Source organism: Natator depressus, chromosome 1 (assembly GCF_965152275.1).
Source record: "Natator depressus isolate rNatDep1 chromosome 1, rNatDep2.hap1, whole genome shotgun sequence".
NCBI lineage: Eukaryota > Metazoa > Chordata > Testudines > Cheloniidae > Natator > Natator depressus.
This window is the reverse complement of record NC_134234.1, coordinates 37,474,419-37,494,228: the sequence shown is the minus strand read 5'-3', so window position 1 is coordinate 37,494,228 and position 19,810 is coordinate 37,474,419. Positions and strand designations below refer to the sequence as shown.

General features: G+C 43.6%; 1 protein-coding gene and 1 long non-coding RNA gene across 10 annotated transcripts in view; one reads left to right on the top strand and one right to left on the bottom strand.

Annotated features, from left to right (window-relative positions):
- Positions 1-19,810, top strand: part of LOC141990437 (protein O-glucosyltransferase 3-like) — an 80,532-nt gene that overhangs the window by 7,466 nt on the left and 53,256 nt on the right. The window lies entirely within an intron of this gene.
- LOC141990472 (uncharacterized) overlaps positions 894-19,810 on the bottom strand; it is a 43,487-nt gene continuing 24,570 nt past the window's right edge. Inside the window, exons 4-6 of one of the 6 annotated variants that reach the window (XR_012640184.1) lie at positions 14,866-15,000; positions 14,434-14,620; positions 894-2,011 (exon numbers count right to left, since the gene is read on the bottom strand). This is a non-coding gene — a long non-coding RNA (uncharacterized LOC141990472). Of the gene's footprint in view, positions 2,012-2,391; positions 2,659-6,860; positions 8,712-13,350; positions 13,538-14,433; positions 14,621-14,865; positions 15,001-19,810 lie in introns of those variants that run through there. The other 5 variants (XR_012640182.1, XR_012640185.1, XR_012640187.1 and 2 more) reach the window with 5 other exon arrangements.

The window sequence follows — 19,810 nt, the reverse complement described above, 5'->3', positions numbered from 1 at the left end:
TGTAGCAGCCAGGTATAAAATGGTGCATAGGGAATGCATCTTTTTCATATGCGTTCTCCGCTCATAGCAGATTGTGCTCCTTTGGGTTATGGAGCAGACTTGGTGCATCTTGGGATTTAATTTGTTCTGACTTTACATTTTTAAGAGCTTGATCTTCCAGCCTTTACTCATTTACACAAAATGCCCCATTGAGAAGCATGAGACCACTTGCATGAGTGAAGATGAACTGATGGGAGTTAGGAGTAATGGGATAGAGTCCTCTAACTCTTTATCATTAAGGGAGATTTCTAACATCCAGCCTTATGCCACAGCAACTTCTGAGGCCAAGAGAGGGAAATACAAGGGCAACCAACCATAGTAATTATCCTTGTTTCACTTGTGCTCCCTCCTGCTGCTCACATGGCCACAGCTATACTTTTATTTTTAGCACACTAGCTTGATCAGAGCTAGCATGGGTATATCTACTCGAACTGGGAATTACTGCTCCATACGCTTAGGGAGGCTTGATTTAGAGCCTGATGCAGAGCACACTGAGATCTATGTCAAGACTTCCATTGACTTCAGCAGCCTTTGGATCAGGCCATCTTGGGCTTTGACAGGGCTTGAAAAATGTTGCACGTATATCTCCTGCCTTCCAAGGCTATGCCCCATGCAATTTAAAAATAAGAGTTGTAAACTGCTTATTTATACTGAGTTTAGTCACCCTTTAAAATTTCCTGCTCCTCCGTGGTGAATGGGCAAATGGAGTTTTCAAGCCCGGGACCTGGAGACAAACTTTTTTTTTCAGAGTAGCAGTCGTGTTAGTCTGTATCCGCAAAAAGAAAAGGAGTACTTGTGGCACCTTAGAGACTAACAAATTTATTTGAGCATAAGCTTTTGTGAGCTACGGCTCTCTTCATCGGATGCATGCAGTGGAAAATACAGTGGGGAGATTTTATATACACAGAGAGCATGAAACAATGGGTGTTACCATACAGACTGTAAGAAGAGTGATCAGGTAAGGTGAGCTATTACCAGCAGGACAGCGGGGGTTGGGGGGGGAGAGAAACCTTTTGTAGTGATAATCAAGGTGGGCCATTTCCAGCAGTTGACAAGAATGTCTGAGGAACAGTAGGGGGAAGGGGGGGGGAATAAACATGGGGAAATAGTTTTACTTTGTGTAATGACACATCCACTCCCAGTCTTTATGCAAGCCTAACTTAATTGTATCCAGTTTGCAAATTAATTCCAATTCAGCAGTCTCTCATTGGAGTCTGTTTTTGAAGTTTTTTTGTTGAAGAATTGCCACTTTTAGGTCTGTAATTGAGTGACCAAAGAGATTGAAGTGTTCTCCGACTGGTTTTTGAATGTTATAATTCTTGACGTCTGATTTGTGTCCATTTATTCTTTTACGTAGAGACGTCCGGTTTGGCCAATGTACATGGCAGAGGGGCATTGCTGGCACATGATGGCATATATCACATTGGTAGATGTGCAGGTGAACGAGCCTCTGATAGTGTGGCTGATGTGATTAGGCCCTATGATGGTGTCCCCTGAATAGATCTGTGGACACAGTTGGCAACGGGCTTTGTTGCAAGGACAGGTTCCTGGGTTAGTGTTTTTGTCGTGTGGTGTGTGGTTGCTGGTGAGTATTTGCTTCAGATTGGGGGGCTGTGTGTAAGCAAGGACTGGCCTGTCTCCCAAGATCTGTGAGAGTGATGAGTCGTCCTTCAGGATAGGTTGTAGATCCTTGATGATGCGCTGGAGAGGTTCTAGTTGGGGGCTGAAGGTGATGGCTAGTGGCATTCTGTTGTTTTCTTTGTTGGGCCTGTCCTGTAGTAGGTAACTTCTGGGTACTCTTCTGGCTCTGTCAATCTGTTTCTTCACTTCAGCAGATGGGTATTGTAGTTGTAAGAACGCTAGATAGAGATCTTGTAGGTGTTTGTCTCTGTCTGAGGGGTTGGAGCAAATGCAGTTGTATCGTAGAGCTTGGCTGTAGACAATGGATCGTATGGTGTGGTCTGGATGAAAGCTGGAGGCATGTAGGTAAGCATAGCAGTCAGTAGGTTTCTGGTATAGGGTGCACAGTTCAGAGTAACAGCCATGTTAGTCTGTATTTGCAAAAAGAAAAGGAGTACTTGTGGCACCTTAGAGACTAACCAATTTATTTGCGCATAAGCTTTTGTGAGCTACAGCTCACTTCATCGGATGCATACTGTGGAAAGTACAGAAGACGTTTTTATACACACAAACCATGAAAAAATGGGTGATTATCACTACAAAATTTTCATGGTTTGTGTGTATAAAAACGTCTTCTGTACTTTCCACAGTATGCATCCGATGAAGTGAGCTGTAGCTCACAAAAGCTTATGCTCAGATGAATTGGTTAGTCTCTAAGGTGCCACAAGTACTCCTTTTCTTTTTGGTATAGGGTGGTGTTTATGTGACCCTGGACACTACAGTGCTAATAAGCGATGAAGTGGATCTCTTATGGGACTGATCCAGGCTGAGGTGGATGGTGGGATGGATTTTCTCATTGATGCAGGTGGTCCTTCCAGGACAGAGATGAGGCATGTTGTCCAGGAACAGCATGGAGACATTTGTTCTACCATTCCTGGATTTATTCAAAATAAAGGACTTCAACTCCTAGAGCTGACAATCTGGAACTTTTCATAAATTCTAAATTTTCATGTAAGAAAAAAAAATCAAAGTAGGAAAAAAAAGATTATAAAAGAGTTTTCTTGATGATTTGTGCAACTAAAAATTGATGTGAGATTTACTCTGTCTTTTTAACAGTTGAACAATTATGCTTGACATATTTAAGTGCAGTAACACGTATATAAATGCCTGGGCTTGGCAACCATTACTCATATTTTTTTCCAGTTCTACGCGGTAAATAGTTACATGTATTGGTACCATAACAACTGAGACCTAACACATTTAATGCAAAAGAAGGCTAAGTGAAGTAGATAAGATCTAAATCTAATTGGATTTTATTACTAATAATTATGTACATTTTAATTTGTGGTGAATGTAGCTAGGAAACCATGATACTTTTGTGTTCTGTGTACTGCACCTTTACACATCAAAGTATACTGGCCTGAGTGCAGAGACAGTAGCCTAGGAGGAAGGTGGTGTATTGTTAAGGGTGCAAGCCTGTGACTTGGGAGACCTGTGTTCAATTCTCTGGCACACCATTGACTTGCATGACTTTGGACAGGTTACTTAGTTTCTGTGCCTCGGTTTCCCACAGCTGTAAAGTAAGTGTAGCAGTATTTCCCTAACTCATAAGGGTGTTAAGAGAATAAATAGGGGAAAGAGTGTGAGGTCCTCAGATAGTATAGTAATAGGGACCATATAAGTAAGAATGGTACATTTTGTTTTCAGAGTTACTGCCTGCTATAGAGGAGACACTGATACACTGTGCTCCCTCCTGGAGACTTGTCATGAGAAAGTACAAATGTCTGCTTTCCTCAAAGGATGGAAGTATTTTACACTGTGAAAGTATTTAATGGCTCTTTATGAGAAAAAACAACAACAAGAGTTATTGGATTGTAAACTAACAATGACATCACAGCATTATAGCTACATATAAACCGTCATCGTGTGTGTGTATATATGTGTGTCACATGCGCGCGCGCACACACACAATGTAAGCAATGCTGTGGGCCAAATTCTAGTCCCAAATTTGTGTGCACAACTCTGTTTGATCACCTAGGAATGTAACTGCATATTTTGAGAGAAGCATCTGGCCCTTAAACCCCACTCCTGCAATGAGAACTCTGCCAACAGACCTCTGACCCTATGTAGATCCCCCCTAAACTTTGGAGCTCTGCCTGTGACCAGAGCTCCTTCCATACAAATTTGCTTGCAGGACTGGCATCTTAGTTTTTAATTGGAGCTCATTTCCCAGTTCATGTAACTTCAGAATTCATACATATTCTGCTACTCTTTCCTTATTTTTCCCTTTTATTCTTTGTACAAAAAAAAGCAATATGGCTATATGAGAAAAGTCTGCATCTTGCACCTTCATAAAGTAGTTCATGATAACATTTATGACTGCACTGTACGTTCATAGATTCCTAGTCCAGAAGGGAATAAATGTGATCATCTATTCTCACCTCCTGTATAACACAGGCCATAGAACTTCCCCAAAATAATTCCTAGAGCAAATCTTTTAGAAAACAATACAATCTTGATTTTAAAAATTGCCAGTGATGGAGAATCCACAACTACCCTGGGCAAGCTGTTTCAATGGTTAATTATGCTTACTGTTACAATTTCACTTCTTATTTCCAGTCTGAATTTGTCTAGCTTCAATTTCCAGCCATTGGTTTGGGTCATGCCTTTTTAGTCTGCTAGATTAAAGAACCCCCATTAGCAAATATTTGTTCCCCATGTAGATACTTAGACTGTAATCAAGTCACCCCTTAATTTTCTTTTTATTTAGTTTAACAGAGTGCAATCACTTTTTCTAATCCTTTAGTAAGGCACTTTGTCAAATCCTTTAGGCATTCTCCTGGCTCTCCTAAACCCTCTCCAAGTTAGCAGCATCCTTCTTGAATTGTGGGCACCAGAACTGGATACCATATTCCAGCAACCATCACACCAGTGCCAGATACGGAAGAGGAAAAAACCTCCGTACTCCTACTCAAGATTCCTGTTTATGTATCCACAGATAGGATTAACCCTTTTGACCACCGTGTCATAGATTCATAGATACTAAGGTCAAAAGGGACCATTATGATCATCTAGTCTGACCTCCTACACAATGCAGGCCACAGAATCTCACCCACCCACTCCTGCGAAAAACCTCTCACCTATGCCTGAACTATTGAAGTCCTCAAATCGTGGTTTAAAGACTTCAAGGAGCAGAGAATCCTCCAGCAAGTGACCCGTGTCCCATGCTACAGGGGAAGGTGAAAAACCTGCAGGGCCTCTTCCAATCTGCCCTGGAGGAAAATTCCTTCCCGACCCCCAAATATGGCGATCAGCTAAACCCTGAGCATATGGGCAAGATTCACCAGCCAGATACTTCAGAAAATTCTTTCCTGAGTAACTCAGATCCCATCCCATCTGACATACTATCACAGGCCATTGGGCCTATTTACCATGAATATTTAAAGATCAATTAATTACCAAAATTATGTTATCCCATCATACCATCTCCTCCATAAACTTATCAAGTTTAATCTTAAAGCCAGATAGTGTCACACTGGTAGCTCCTGTTCAGCTCATTATCCACCATGACCCCCAAATCTTTTTCAGTCACTGCTTCCCAGGATAGAGTCCCCCATCCTGTAAGTTAGTCTATATTTTTATTCCTAGATATATACATTTAGCATATTAAAACAGATATTGTTTGCTTGCACCCATTTTACCAAACAATCCAAATAGCTCTGTACCAGTGACCTGTCCTCTTTTTTTTCTTTACCACTCCCCCAATTTTTGTATCATTTGCAAATGTTATCAGTGATGCTTCTCTGTTTTCTACCATTTCTAATATTGATAAAAATGTTAAATAACAGAGGGTCAAAAACTAATGCCCGCAAGACCCCCCTGGAAACACACCTGGTCGATGATTATTCCCAGTTTTCAGTTACATTTTTAGATCTATCAGTTAGCCAGTTTTTAATTCATTTAATGTGTGCCATGTCAATTTTACATTGTTCTAGTTTTTTAATCAAAATGTTGTGCAGTAGAAAGTCAAACGCCTTAGAGAACCCTAAGCATACTACATCAATATTATCTTTATCAGCCAAACTTGTAACTTCATTAAAAAAATCAAGTAAGTTTGACAGGATCTATTTTCCATAAACCCCATGTTGATTTGCATTAATTATATCACCTTCCTTTTAATTCTTGATTAATAGAGTCCTGTATCAGTGCTTCATTATCTTGCCCACGACCAATATTAGACTAACAGGCCTATAATTACCCATTTATCCTTTCTAAATAGTGGCACAACGTTAGCTTTCTTCCAGTCTTCTTGAATTTCCCAAGTGTTGCAAGATGTATTAAATATCAACTTTAACGGTCCAGTGAGTTTTCCCAGGCAGCTCTTTTAAAACTCTTGGATGCAAGTTATCTGGAGCTGCTGACTTTAAAATATCTAACTTTAGTAGCTGCTGTTTAACATCTTCCTGAGATACTAGTGGAAAGGAAAGTGTGTTGTATGATGAGACTCTATCTGTTTCCGCAAATACATACCAGAAATATTTATTGAACACTTCTCTCTTTTCTCCATTGTTATTGATGAGTCTACCATTTCCAGTACGATTAGGATTCTTTTTGTTCCTAATATACTTAAATTCTGTATTGTCCTTAACTCTGCTGGCTATAGCTTTCTCCTTGTGTCTCTTTGCTTCCCTTTTAAATTTTCTGCAATTCCTAGCTTCTGATTTATATTCATCACTATCGACTTCCCCTTTCTTCCATTTGTTTTTTATATACATTATAGCTGCCTTCATTTACCCTCTAAACCAGGTTGTTTTTTTTTAACCAATATGGCCTTCTTTCTTGATTATGGCTTTTTGGACATCTAGTAGAGCAGTGGCTTTCAAACTTTTTTTCTGAGGACCCAGTTGAAGAAAATTATTGATGCCTTTGACCCAATGGAGCTGGGGATGAGGGGTTTGGGGTGTGTGAGGCATTCGGGGCTGGGGCAGAGGGTTGGGGTGTGGGGGTTAGGGCTGTGGGGTGGGGCTGGGAATGAGAAGTTCAGGGTGTGGGAGGGGGCTCTGGGCTGGGGCAGGGGGTTGGGGTACAGGAGGGGGTCAGGGCTCTGGGCTGGGGGTGCAGGCTCTGGGGTAGAGCCAGGAATGAGGGGTTTGGGGTGCAGGAAGGGGTTCCAGGTTTGGGAGGGGCTCAGGACTGGGGCAGGGGATTGGGGCATGGGGTTGGGGTGCAGACTTACCTCCAGAAGTTCCTGGTCAGCGGCGCAGCCGGGGTGCAGAGGCAGGCTTCCTGCCTGTCCTGGCACTGGGGACTGCGCTACACCCCGGAAGCAGCCAGCAGCAGGTCCAGCTCCTAGGTGGAGGCCCACCAGCGGTTTCGTGCAACTCTCACCTGCAGGCTAATGGGAGTGCAGAGCTGGTGCTTGGGGTTGGGGTAGCACATGGAGCCCCATGGTCCCCGTGCCTAGAAGCCAGAGCCACTTCTGGCCACTTTCGGGGTGCAGTGCGGTGTCGAAACAGGTAGACTAGCCTCCCTTAGCAGGGCAGCAACACCAACAGGACCTTTAATGTCCCAGTCAGTGGTGCTGACCAGAGCGACCCGGTGCCTGACATGCCGTTGCAACTCGAACTTTGAAAAACGGTGTAGTAGAGTGTTCTTAAACCATTGTCATTTAGATTGTTCTGGTTACATTTTTTTCTTCCAGATTTGGCTTATAATTGTTTTCAGCTGTATGACATTTAAAGCACCAAGTGTATCTATTACTGCATACACCAAGTGTATATAAGTTACCCGCATAGAAGAGCAGGGACTTGCTATGATTTCCCTCAGCGCGTTATTGTTATCTGTTATCTATGGTATTTTGTTTATGAAAAGTCTTTTCTCATGACCCACTAATGTCCCCATTCATTAGACTGGAAGCGGGGACATTTCTTGGTTACATACAAATCAAAACCACTACGAGGGACATTATCTAAGAGAGTCCCTTCTAATCGTCAGGTTACGTCAGTGGCTACATTACCTTACCTACCATTTGGAATTTACACACCCACACAGCATACTTTAAAAGATTATAAATATTCTTCCCCTGAATTGCATCATGAACCTCTAGTTTTATTACTCTATGGCGAGGCAGCTTGTGAACATCTTGGTTAACGGCAGCGTGATAACAAGTGCAGAACATCCGCCATTCTACACAGCCAGATTTTTCCCTCTGTCCTTCAGCTGCGATAGTAATTTATAGCTGTGCACAGACAGCACAAAGCGGTTATGAAATATTACCAGATCACAACGGTAGCATTGTACACCCATAATGCACTCTGCATAAAGGTAAATAACTGAACCAGGCTCAGGACAATTGAGAATCAGGCCCACTTTCTAGAGAGCCGCTGACAGCCCAATGGCATTAGCTCTTAGTGACCTGTCACTCAAGAACTTGCGTTTTCTAACCTATTCATAGGTCCAGTAAAAAGATACTCCAATTTCTGCCTTGTCTACTTGTTCCCTGACATCAACATGGCACAAAATAACATCTTCACAATAAACTGTGACTACACAAGATAAAACCTGAAGCAGAGCTCTGTGTGGCTCAAAAGCTTCTCTCACCAACAAAAGTTGGTCCAATGAAAGATATTACCTCACCCACCTTGTCTCGTACAAGGTAATAGTGAGATTCAGATGTCAAGATTCAGCGACACTAAGTTCCTCTCTGACTGTTCTTTCAGCCTCTGGTAATGAAGTGGTTTAATGTGCAGGAGGGGTTGAGACGTCACTATAGCTTGAGCTGGGTGATGAATACACTTATAGCTATTGTGATCTCAGTTTGTAGTGTTCTGTGGTTTAAGGACTTGCAGTATTTGACTTAAAAACAATCTGAATTCCTGATTTCTTAGCTTCCTCTGTGAACTCCTGCTTCCTACGCTGTCATTTAGAACCGAGGTAATTTGTGTGCTCTCCATGGGGCTGAATCTGGCTTCTTGCTCCTGTAGCTGCCCACTGGCAGCTTGTTATGAAGTTCCAATGGTTTCCGCTTCAAAGCAGTCTGTCTGCCTATGCTCCTGCCCAGGAGAACAGACTGCAGTTAATGGAGATCGAGTTTTGGGCTTAAATACAGGAAAAATAACATCTAGAATAAAATGCCTGCAGTAAGGAAACTCATGGATATGGTTTAATATGCTGAATTGCTGCTTTGGAGTGGATGGGGGGGAAATGAGGGTAGCCTATTGCCGCTGACTAGAGGGGGCTCATTTTAAGATTACGGCACCAAAGACAACTATAAATTATAGGGTGCAAGGCTGCTCCTGTGGTTAAAACCCAGGGAGGAAGTCCAGAGATGATGATTAATTTAAATCAGTGATGTGATAGCTTAGTCTTCTGGAATCAGTTCCTTTGTAGGCTGATTAAAATTTAACCTCTACATTCATACTGGGTTAGGCTTTACCAAAATACAGTCAGTGTTAAATTAAACGTATAAACTTGTGATTAGAGCTAGCATGCACATTGTTCACACGCTTATTGTTCTGTCTCCCAGATGTTCTGGCATCTGTCTGGTATGTGGTACCTCTGATTATTTCTTTGCTCTAAGGGCTTTGAAGCTGTGTGATGTACAGTAGCAGTTTTTATTATCATAGCTCATTAAGAGAAATATATTGGACAGATTTTGTGTGGTTTTTTTTTTTTTTACAAGCAGCTGGAAGGAGAGATTTATAGGCAGTGGAACTCCTGGAAGGGGCAGAGAAGATAAAGGAGTGCTGCTTCCACTAAAATATTCCCCACCCATAAGACCTTTTGCAAATGCTTAATGTGAACAGGGCTCTTGCAGTTTCAGTGCTAGAAACCCCTTATTTGTGGCATTATCTCTCCTAGACGCAGCAATCAAATAGCCACAAGCCAAGCCCTGGTCTACACTACAGAGTTAGGTCAAGCTAAGGCAGTTTACATCAACCTAACTCTAAGCGTCTACGCTAAAATGTAGCTCCCAGCAATGTAACGCCTACTACACCAACTTAATAACTCCACTTCCACAAGAGGCGTAGTGCTTAGGTTGACATAGTTAGTTTGGCGCAGCATGAGTGTAGACACTGCATTGCTTACAATGCCTGTTGCTGCCTTTCAGAAGCTGTCCCACAATGCCCCGCCCTGAGAGTTAAATCGGTGCATGTGCTCCTGATGAGGATGCGCACCGTCGACACGAGGCGCATAGTGTGGACATGCAAAAGCGATGTAATTACTGCAATGGCTGTATGTCGCTGTAACTTAGCCCTGGTCTACACCGCAGGGTTAGGTCAAATTTAGCTATGTTGAGTCGATTTTAAAATGAATGCGTCTACACAACCAACCCTGTTCCGTCGACCTAAAGGGCTCTTAAAATCGACTTTAGTACTCCTCCCCGGTGAGGAGAGTAACGCTAAAATCAACCTTGCAGGGTCGAATTTGGGGTAGTACAGATGCAATTCAACGGTATTGGCCTCTGGGACCTATCCCAGAGTGCTCCAATGTGACCACTCCGGACAGCATTTTGAACTCTGATGCACTAGCCAGGTACACAGGAAAAGCCCCGGGAAATTTTGAATTTCATTTCCTGTTTGGTCAGCGTGGCGAGCACAGGTGACCATACAGTCCCCCCAGAATCGCAAACGAGCTCCAGCATGGACCGAAAGGGAGACACTAGATCTGATTGCTGTATGGCGAGAAGAATCTGTGCAGGCAGAACTCGGATCAAAAAGAAGAAATGTAAATATATATATGCCAAAATCGCAAAGGGCATGGTGGAAAGAGGCTACAACAGGGACACATAACAGTGCCGCGTGAAAGTTAAGAAGCTCAGACAAGCCTACCAAAAGACAAAGGAGGCAAACAGTCGCTCCGGGTCAGAGCCCCATACATGCCACTTCTATGATCAGCTGCATGGCATTCTAGGTGGGACCGTACCACTACCCCACCGCTGTCCTTGGACACCTGCAAGTGGGGAGTCTCATGCAACAGGGAGGAAGATTTTTCTGGAAGAGGAGGAGGAGGAGAATGTGCAGCAGGCAAGCGGTGAATCCATTCTCCCTGGCAGCCAGGACCTTTTCATCACCCTGGAGCCAATACCCTCCAAAGGCAGGATTCCCGACCTTGAAGCTAGAGAAGGCAGCTCTGGTGAGTGCACATTTGTAACGAAAGAACAGGGTTTAAAACCAAGAATGTTTGATTTGCCCTGAAGAATTGGGATGCATTCGCAGCCAGTACAGCTACTGGAAAACTCTGTTAACGTGTCTGCAGATGGAGGGGGAATCCTTCAGGGACATCTCCATGAAGCTCTCCTGGAGGTACTCCGAAAGCCTTTGCAGAAGGTTTCTGGGAAGGGCTGCCTTATTTCATCCTCCACGGTAGGACACCTTACCATGCCGAGCCAGTAGCAAGTAGTCTGGAATCATTGCAGCACAAAGCATGGCAGCAAATGGTCCTGGGTTTTGGTCGAATTCAAGCAACATTCAGTCTTTATCTTTCTGTGTTAGCCTCAGGAGAGTGATATCATTCATAGTCACCTGGTTGAAATAGGGGAATTTTTGTAAGGGAAGAGTAAAAGGACCCCGTTCATGCTGGGTTGTTTGCGCTTGGCTAAGAGGGATCATCCCAGAAAACAGCCACATGACTGAGGGAGGGGTGAAGGGATCATCCCAGAGAGTAGCCACACGGTGGGGAGGGGAGAGGTATGTGCTGCACATACACCCGAAAACCGCAGCTCCTCCTTTTAAATGTGAAACCCAACCAGCATTGCTTGCTGTGGGAAAGGATGGCGCTGCAGTTTGAAAACATTTCCACATGCTATGAAGGCGGAAGAAGCCAACCCTGCATACGAAAAGGCTTACCATGGCTTCCTGGAAACCGAATTCTGTTGCCCAGCCGTGTGTGAGGTGTCACCGTACTGGCAGGCGCTCAATATAAAAGGCAAAATGCGACCATGTAACTAAAGCACATGTGCTGTCTCCTATGAATTTCTTGATTCACTGTGGAAGAGTCTCCCTTTTGTTCTCAGAAATGTATCATAAATTTTACTCTCACTTTTTATCTCCTCCCAAGTGCAAATGTTTCTATGCTCCCCCATCACCTCCGCCCCTGAGGTTATCGCAGATTAGAAGGCTAAAAAACGCACTCGCAATGACACGTTTTCTGAGCTCATGCAGTCCTCCCGCACTGATAGGGCACAGCTTAATGCATGGAGGCATTCAGTGGCAGAGGCCAGGAAAGCATTAAGTGAGTGCGAAGAGCAGAGGCAGGAGGTGATGCTGAGGCTAATCGGGGAGCAAACAGACATGATGAAGTGTCTGTTGGAGCTGCAGGAAAACCAACAAGTGCACAGACACCCCCCCCCCCAACTGCATCCATCGTATAACTGCCTGCCCTCCTCCCCAAGTTCCATATCCTCCTCACCCAAACGCCCAAGAACATGGGGTGGGGGTGGGGGGGGGAGTGGGAGGCTCCGGGCACCAAGCCACTCCACTCCAGAGGATGGCCCAAGCAACAGAAGGCTGTCATTCAAACAGTTTTGATTTGTAGTGTGGCTACAATAAGCAATGTGCCCTTATCCTTCCCTCCTCCCACACCCCACCCCACCCGGGCTACCTTGTCAGTTATCTCACTTTTTTTTTAATTAATAAAGAAAGAATGCATAGTTTCAAAACAATAGTTACTTTATTTCCTTTGCCAGCTGTGATCAAAGGGAGGAGGGTGGTTGGCTTACAGGGAATTAAAATCAACAAAGGGGGTGGGTTTGCAGCAAGGAGAAACACACACAATTGTCACACCACAGCCTGGCCAGTCATGAAACTGGTTTTCAAAGCCTCTCTGATGCGCAGCGCACCTAGCTGTGCTCTTCTAATCGCCCTGGTTTCTGGCCGCTCAAAGACTCACAAGACAAGCATCGTCTCTCCACATCCGCAAAACATCTGTGCCCATGTCCTCATCACAATCATCCTCGTGCTGGTATCTCCTAGCCAGGTTCTGCAGATATCCAGGATAACGTATGAGGTGTTTACAATGCTCACAACAGCAGTGGTGAGCTGAGCGGGCTCCATGTTTGCTGTGGTATGGCATCTGCATGGGTAACCCAGGAAAAAAGGCACAAAACGATTGTCTTCCATTACTTTCACAGAGGGAGGGAGGGGCGACTGACGACATGTACCCAAAACTACCCTTGACAATGTTTTTGCCCCATCAGGCATTGGGAGCTTAACCCAGAATTTCAATGGGCAGTGGAGACTGCGGGACAGCTATCCACAGTGCACCGCTCCGTAATTCGATACTAGCCGCAGTATTGAGGACACACTCCGCCGACTTAATGCGCTTAGTGGGAACATACACAGTTGACTGTATAAAATCAATTTCTAAAAATCGACTGAGTTTTGGCTGCATTCAAGCAACATTCGGTCTGTTGGAGCTGCAGGAAAGCCAACAAGGACCAAATAAGGCAGCCTCCCCAGAAACCTTCTGCAAAGGCTTTCAGAGTACCTCCAGGAGAGCTTCATGGAGATGTCCCTGGAGGATTCCCGCTCCATCCCCAGACACGTTAACAGAGTTTTCCAGTAGCTGTACTGGCCGCGAATGCATCCCAATTCTTCAGGGCAAATCAAACATTAAACACTCTTGCTTTTAAACCCTGTTCTTTCATTACAAATGTGCACTCACCAGAGCTGCCCTCTCTGGCTTCAGGGTCTGGGATCCCGCCTTGGGAGAGTATTGGCTCCAGGGTGATGAAAAGGTCCTGGCTGCCAGGGAAAGCAGATTCACCGCTTGCCTGCTGCGCATTCTCCTCCTCTTCCACCAAATCCTCCTCCCTGTTGCGTGAGACTCCCCCTTGCAGGTGTCCAAGGACAGCAGTGGGGTAGTGGTACGGTCCCACCTAGAATGCCATGCAGCTGATCATAGAAGTGGCATGTATGGGGCTCTGACCCAGAGTGATCGTTTGTCTCCTTTGTCTTTTGGTCTGAGGCCTGAGCTCCTTAACTTTCACGAAGCACTGTTGTGTGTCCCTGTTGTAGCCTCTCTCCACCATGCCCTTTGCAATTTTGGCATATATATTTACATTTCTTCTTTTTGATCCGAGTTCTGCCTGCACAGATTCTTCTCGCCATACAGCAATCAGATCTAGTGTCTCCCTTTCAGTCCATGCTAGAGCTCGTTTGCGATTCTGGGGGGACTGCATGGTCACCTGTGCTGCTGAGGTCGCTACACTGACCAAACAGGAAATGAAATTCAATACTTCCCGGGGCTTTTCCTGTGTACCTGGCTAGTGCATCAGAGTTCAAAGTGCTGTCCGGAGTGGTCACATTGGGTCACTCTGGGATAGGTCCCAGAGGCCAATACCGTCAAGTTGCGTCTGCGCTACCCGAAATTTGACCCTGCAAGGTCGATTTTTAGCGCTACTCCCCTCGCCAGGGAGGAGCACTGAAGTCGATTTTAAGAGCCCTTTAGGTCGCCAGAACAGGGTTGGTTGTGTCGATGCATTCATTTTAAAATCGACCTAACTTGGCTAAATTTGACCTAAACTCATAGTGTAGACCAGGGCTTAGCTCAACTTAATTTTTTAATGTAGACTTGCCTTAAGACGTTCCCGCTTCAAATAGCAGTAACTGCATTCCAGGGTGCGTGTGGGAGTTATGTGCAAGAGTGGGTCTCTGCCCATTGACAGTCCAGCTCCTTAAGGTTGTATGCAACCTGAGAGAGGAGGGCCAGAGGGCTAGAGTTGAGAGGCTGATCCACAGAGTCAGAGGTTTCATTCCCCAAAATCGTTTGTACCTTTACTTTTGAGGAGTTTCCTTGCATTAGTGGGAAGAGTCTTTCCATTGACTTCAGTGGACTTTGGATCCAGCCCAAAAGATTGAATGTATATATTGTGCAGTCTTCTTGTTGTGACCTTTATCTCAAACTCCCTTTACTGTTCGTTTGATTATGAGTGTTGTAAAAGCAGTAAATAATAGCGCCACTGTGTGAAGACATTCAGAGAAGAGAAATGAGAGAAAATGAAAGGTGACAGGTTAAAAGGACACTTTCTAGTAGTCTACACCCAACCCTTGTATTATTTTGCCAATCCGCTATTGACAAAAACTATTTTGTTCTTCTAAAAAAAAAATTCAGTGTAAACATTTTTCAGATTTAGACTCTAATTTTGCAGAGATGTAATATGCACATGCTTAACTTGACAGACATGAAAACATTAGATAAATAAACCTTTGCAGGATTACAGCCTTTTATAGAAATCCCTATAGTGTGTTCATCCCAGACATTGTAGTCAGTTTCACTTTCTGGCTCTTAATACTCCTGCAGTGTGCCTCCAACGGAGAAGTGAAATTTTCATTCTCTAAACTGAAAGAAGTGCAAGAAAAAAACAAGAGCATAAATGGTACATAAGTAAGATCTTAAATTTTCTCAGCTGTAATAATATAAGCTATTGTTAGTAACACATAAAGAATTTTTTTTAATGATGACATCTTGCCCGTGTACATTTAAATATCTCTTCTATAGTTACAATATACATACATACATACATACATACATACATACATACATACATAATTAGTGGAACTGCTGGCTTATGCCTTTTGAGGGACGTGTGATTGCAGTAACTGAGCCATGGTTACTCTAGAAAATTAACTAGTTACATAAGCCAAGGATAGAGAGTTCACCAAAGGGGCATACAGAATAAAGCAGGAGGAAGATAGTAAATTAAAATACCAGGGAAAGATGATTTTCTTTGTAAAGAGAAATCTTGGGTTCCAATTAGACAAGAAAATGGTTTTCTAGTGCTGTTTTCCCAATGTGTTTGTATACCCCTCACTGACGAAGCAATGCATTTCAAGTATGAGCAGAATAAAAGAATAAATTCCTTGAATGACTGCTGCAAATTATTTGCACTGCAATAGTTGGTATCTAATGCTGTGGACACAGTTGTTTTCTTTTTCATGTAGCCACTTCAGCTTTGCCTTCTCAGCCAATGGTTGCCTTGAACTGATGAGTTCTTTCTGGTCTGCCTCTCCTTCCCCCTATGAAGTCTTCCTCTTCTCTCTGGGTACTGCAAGATGTATAGTTTGCCATTTTATAGTCAAGGATCATTTAGGGCCTGATCTTGCTCCTACTGAAGTCAACGGGAGTTTTACTTTTGACTTAAGAAGAAGCAGAATTGGGTCCTCGTTCACAAGTAAACAGCAGGTTGTTACAGAGCATCTTTCAGAGGCTCTTGCTCAGCAACCCAGTCTCTGCTACCTTACTAGTTCCTTCCCTCCCCCTTCTAAAGTATGAGGATGGTAGAAAAGATACTTTTCCTCTTTCTCTAGCAGTAGAAACTCACAAGTGTCACAACAGGAAGTGCCATGTTGGGACTGTAGCTTTCTCTGCAATTATGTTAATGATAGTAGGCTCCATATCAAAGCACAAACAAAAAAACTCGGGTAACTTCCTCCCCATCTCCAGTTATTAGAGATCTCCAGGCTTACATAAGAAGCATTAGGACATGTTTATGCAAATATGGAAGAGGTGTGTATTAAAAAAAAAGTTATGAAATTGTTCATGGATTGAGCAATGTATAGTTGAGATATTGTTTGAGATAAAGATGGGGAAAAGTGAGAAAAGAAGGGTCATTCAGGATTGTACCTGCTATAGTTTGTTGAACAGCCAACACAGCCTTCTGAGTGAAGTCCTTGGAAATAATTAGGGTCCTACCAAATTCGCAGCCATGAAAAATGCATCATGGACCATGAAATCTGGTCTTCTGTGTACTTTCACCCTATACTATACAGATTTCACAGGGGAAACCAGTGTTGTTTAAACTGGGGGGTTAGTTTAACCCAAAAAGGGGTCATGCGGTGGGGGGGGGGGGAGGGTTGTAAGGTTATTGTGGGGTTGTGATGTTGTGATATTGCCACCCTTATTTCTACACTGCCTTCAGAGCCGGGTGACGAGAAAGTGGCAGCTGCTGGCCAGGTGGCCAGCTCTGAAGGCAGCACCGCCAGCAGAAGCACAGAAGTAAGGGTGGCAATGGGTGGCTAGAAAGTGGCGACTGCTGGCTAAGGGTAAGGGTAGAAATACCATACCATGCTATCCTTACTTCTGTGCTGCTGCTGCTGGTGGCACTGCCTTCAGAGCTGGGATCCCGGGCAGCAGCTGCCACTCTCCAGCCACCCAGTTCTGAAGGCAGTGCTGTCGTCAGCAGCAGAGAAGTACAGATGGCAATACTATGAGCCCCCTACAATAACCTTGTGACCCCCCCCCCCCCACTACCCTCTTTTGGGTCAGGACCCCTACAGTTACATCATCATGAAATTTCAGATTTAAATATCTGAGATCATGAAATTTATGATTTTTAAAATCCTATGACTGTGAAATTAACCAAAATGGACTGTGAATTTGGTAGGGCCCTAGAAATAATCTTTTATCCTCCAAGTTTTTGGAGGTAGTTTTGCCAGTCACATTGTTGTCTCCTCCCAAGATGCTCAAATAGATGCCGTGAGAGAACTGGAGTGGAGGAGATGGAAGAGGGGGACTAGAGAGCAGTTAGGGTTTAGACAGTGTTACAGAGCACTGTCTCAATATTTAATTTGTTCTCTGCTTTATTCAGCAGTGTTGCAATCCAAATATTAATTCCAGTGACTCAAAGGCTGGTCTATATTTGGAGTCAGATAACAACACAAGATTGTTAATTACTTTATATTCTCAAGAACTACTTTCATTGTAGTTTAATATTGTTGTTCAGCACAGATTAGAGGGACCATGTAGACATGATTGGGCAAATGTATAGCGGGGGTAAGATAGTGTTGATGGGAGCTACTCCAAAGGGAGTGGATCAATATTTACAGTATATGATTAAAAAAAAATTCTTTGCAGTGTTGTACAGTTGGAATGAAATATCAACATATTATAAGGCAGAGTGTAGGGCTGGTTGGATTTTTTTGTTTGTTTTGTTTTTACACCTTCTTGACCTAGCAGGAGAGCAAATCTTAAAAACAGATTTAAAAAAAACTGCCCAAAACTTCCAACAGTTTTGAGGTTCTGGTTAGGATATTTATATATATATATAAATAATCTAAGGTTCGTTAGAGTAAACAAATCACCTTCCAGTGCCTGGGAGCCCACAGATTCCATGAAGAATTGTCCCTCCAAAAAACCATTTTGATTTTGGAAGCTTGTTGATGTAGGAAAATTCAGGCGTTTTTCATCAAGCTTTCTGAACACTTTTTGCTTTTTACCACTAGATGGCAATAAATTGAATATGATTTTCATCTGCCTTTCTTGAACTGTTTTCCTCTTAAAAATAAGTCCAAACATTAACCTGGTTTGATATATAATATATATATGTAACTTCTGATCTGTCATATCGTTACATCATACACAAATCAGACTAATAATTTATACTTATTTTTTTCGAAGAGACGATGGGGATGCCTTATAGATGTTCTCATCTTTCAGAACTCCAGCAAAGCAGGTCTATGCTTGTTTCTGAGGCAGTTTGTGCTCCTTGTGACTACAGACTCTCCCCAGATGCTGCATTTATAGTTCCATGTCTGTATTTTTACTCACTCAGATATACTGAATCCCTTGTGTTAAGGCTGCACTAGTGAGGTAATGGAGGTGGCTCATGGGAGCATCTTTGTTCAAATTCTTCCAGCAGTTTGACATGGGAGTGGGGGTGATTTTTCCTGCTTCTGATGGAATTCACCATCTCCCTAAACACTTCTTAATCATCCAGGGTTTCCTGAAGAGTAGAGTTTTTGCCTTAGCATCAGATTGCACCAAATATCCAGTTGTTTTTAAAAAAAAAAAAAAAAAAAAGGAAATCTCCACAAACCTACCTATAAAGGTCTACCCCGATCCTACCTTCCTTCAAATGACATCAGCTAAACAATGCATTACTCAGTACTGTTTTCTGGAAGAAGTGTGTGTGTTCCCAGGATGTGCATTTAATGTAAGCTTGTGTGCCAGCAGCGGTCTCTCGAACAGAGACAGAAAGTGATCGTATGTAAATGGATAAGTGAATAGATTCCTCAGCCTGTAACCCTCCTCTCAGAGCACAGGCACTCCTGAGTCGTGGGATTTACCACAGGGAAGATTTTTTGAGAGCCATAGTTCAACACTGGCATTCGGTCACAGGGCTGCCCACAAAGGCTTTCTCCCCATCCAAAATACCACGTGGTGTGGCACTTCTTGCTTTCAAATTACATTACAGTAGTTTTGCAATCCAGGCACACAGTAACAGGGCTGGCCACATGCTGAGCACCCCAGCATAGCCAGGCTGTGTAGCACCCTGCCTTTGTTTACCCTCTTCAGGAGCATTTAAGAACTGTGCTGGAGGCTTTCTCGTGGCCAGCAGTAACCCTCCTTGGGATCTCGATGTATTAACATAAACAATTCAAACCATCCTCAAAGTCCCAAAATATAGTCCATCAATACACCACCTATTCTACTCTGCTAGTCTCGGGGCTCTTCTTCAGTCCCAGCCTGCTCTTCAATCAACCAGCTATTTCAGCCCCTTCTAGCTGGAGTCCTTCCCTGCTCTTCCCAACACATACTCTCCAGTCTTCCTACCCCGAGTCCTTTCATCTCCAGGAAAGGGCTCAACATCCTCCCAATGCTGTCTACGCTCCATCTTTTAGAGGTCAGCAGTCAAACCCCCTCTTCCAGGCCTCAGCCTTCTTCAGCTCTTTGGCTTTGGTTTCCAGGCCCAAACCCTTCTCCCTGTCAGAGTCTCCCACAGCAGCCTCCTGCTCACTACAACTCCTCTCTGTAGCTTCCTGCTGATCTCATAGATGACACCTGTCTTCCATTACGCCCCATCAGAGCTGTTAACATTGCACAGGTGGGCTGGAGCAGTTCCTTCTGAAAGGGCCCAGTCCACCCTGCAACATGCATCATTCAGGCTTTTTTGCATCTGCACACTATTCTTTTAGGTCCCAATAAATACTCTATTCATGCGACCAGTTATTTTGAGTAAAAATAACAACTTCTGTTCAGTTTCTCTTTCAGTTTGGTACCTTGTCCAAGCCACATTTCTATAGTTTAATCCATGCCTAAATCTCCTTTGGAGAAATCTGTAACTTGTAGGTTGGTTATACACAACGTTAAATACGGGCAAGCCACGAGGCAGTTATGAAAATTAAGAGTAACAATCTTGTTTAACTGACAG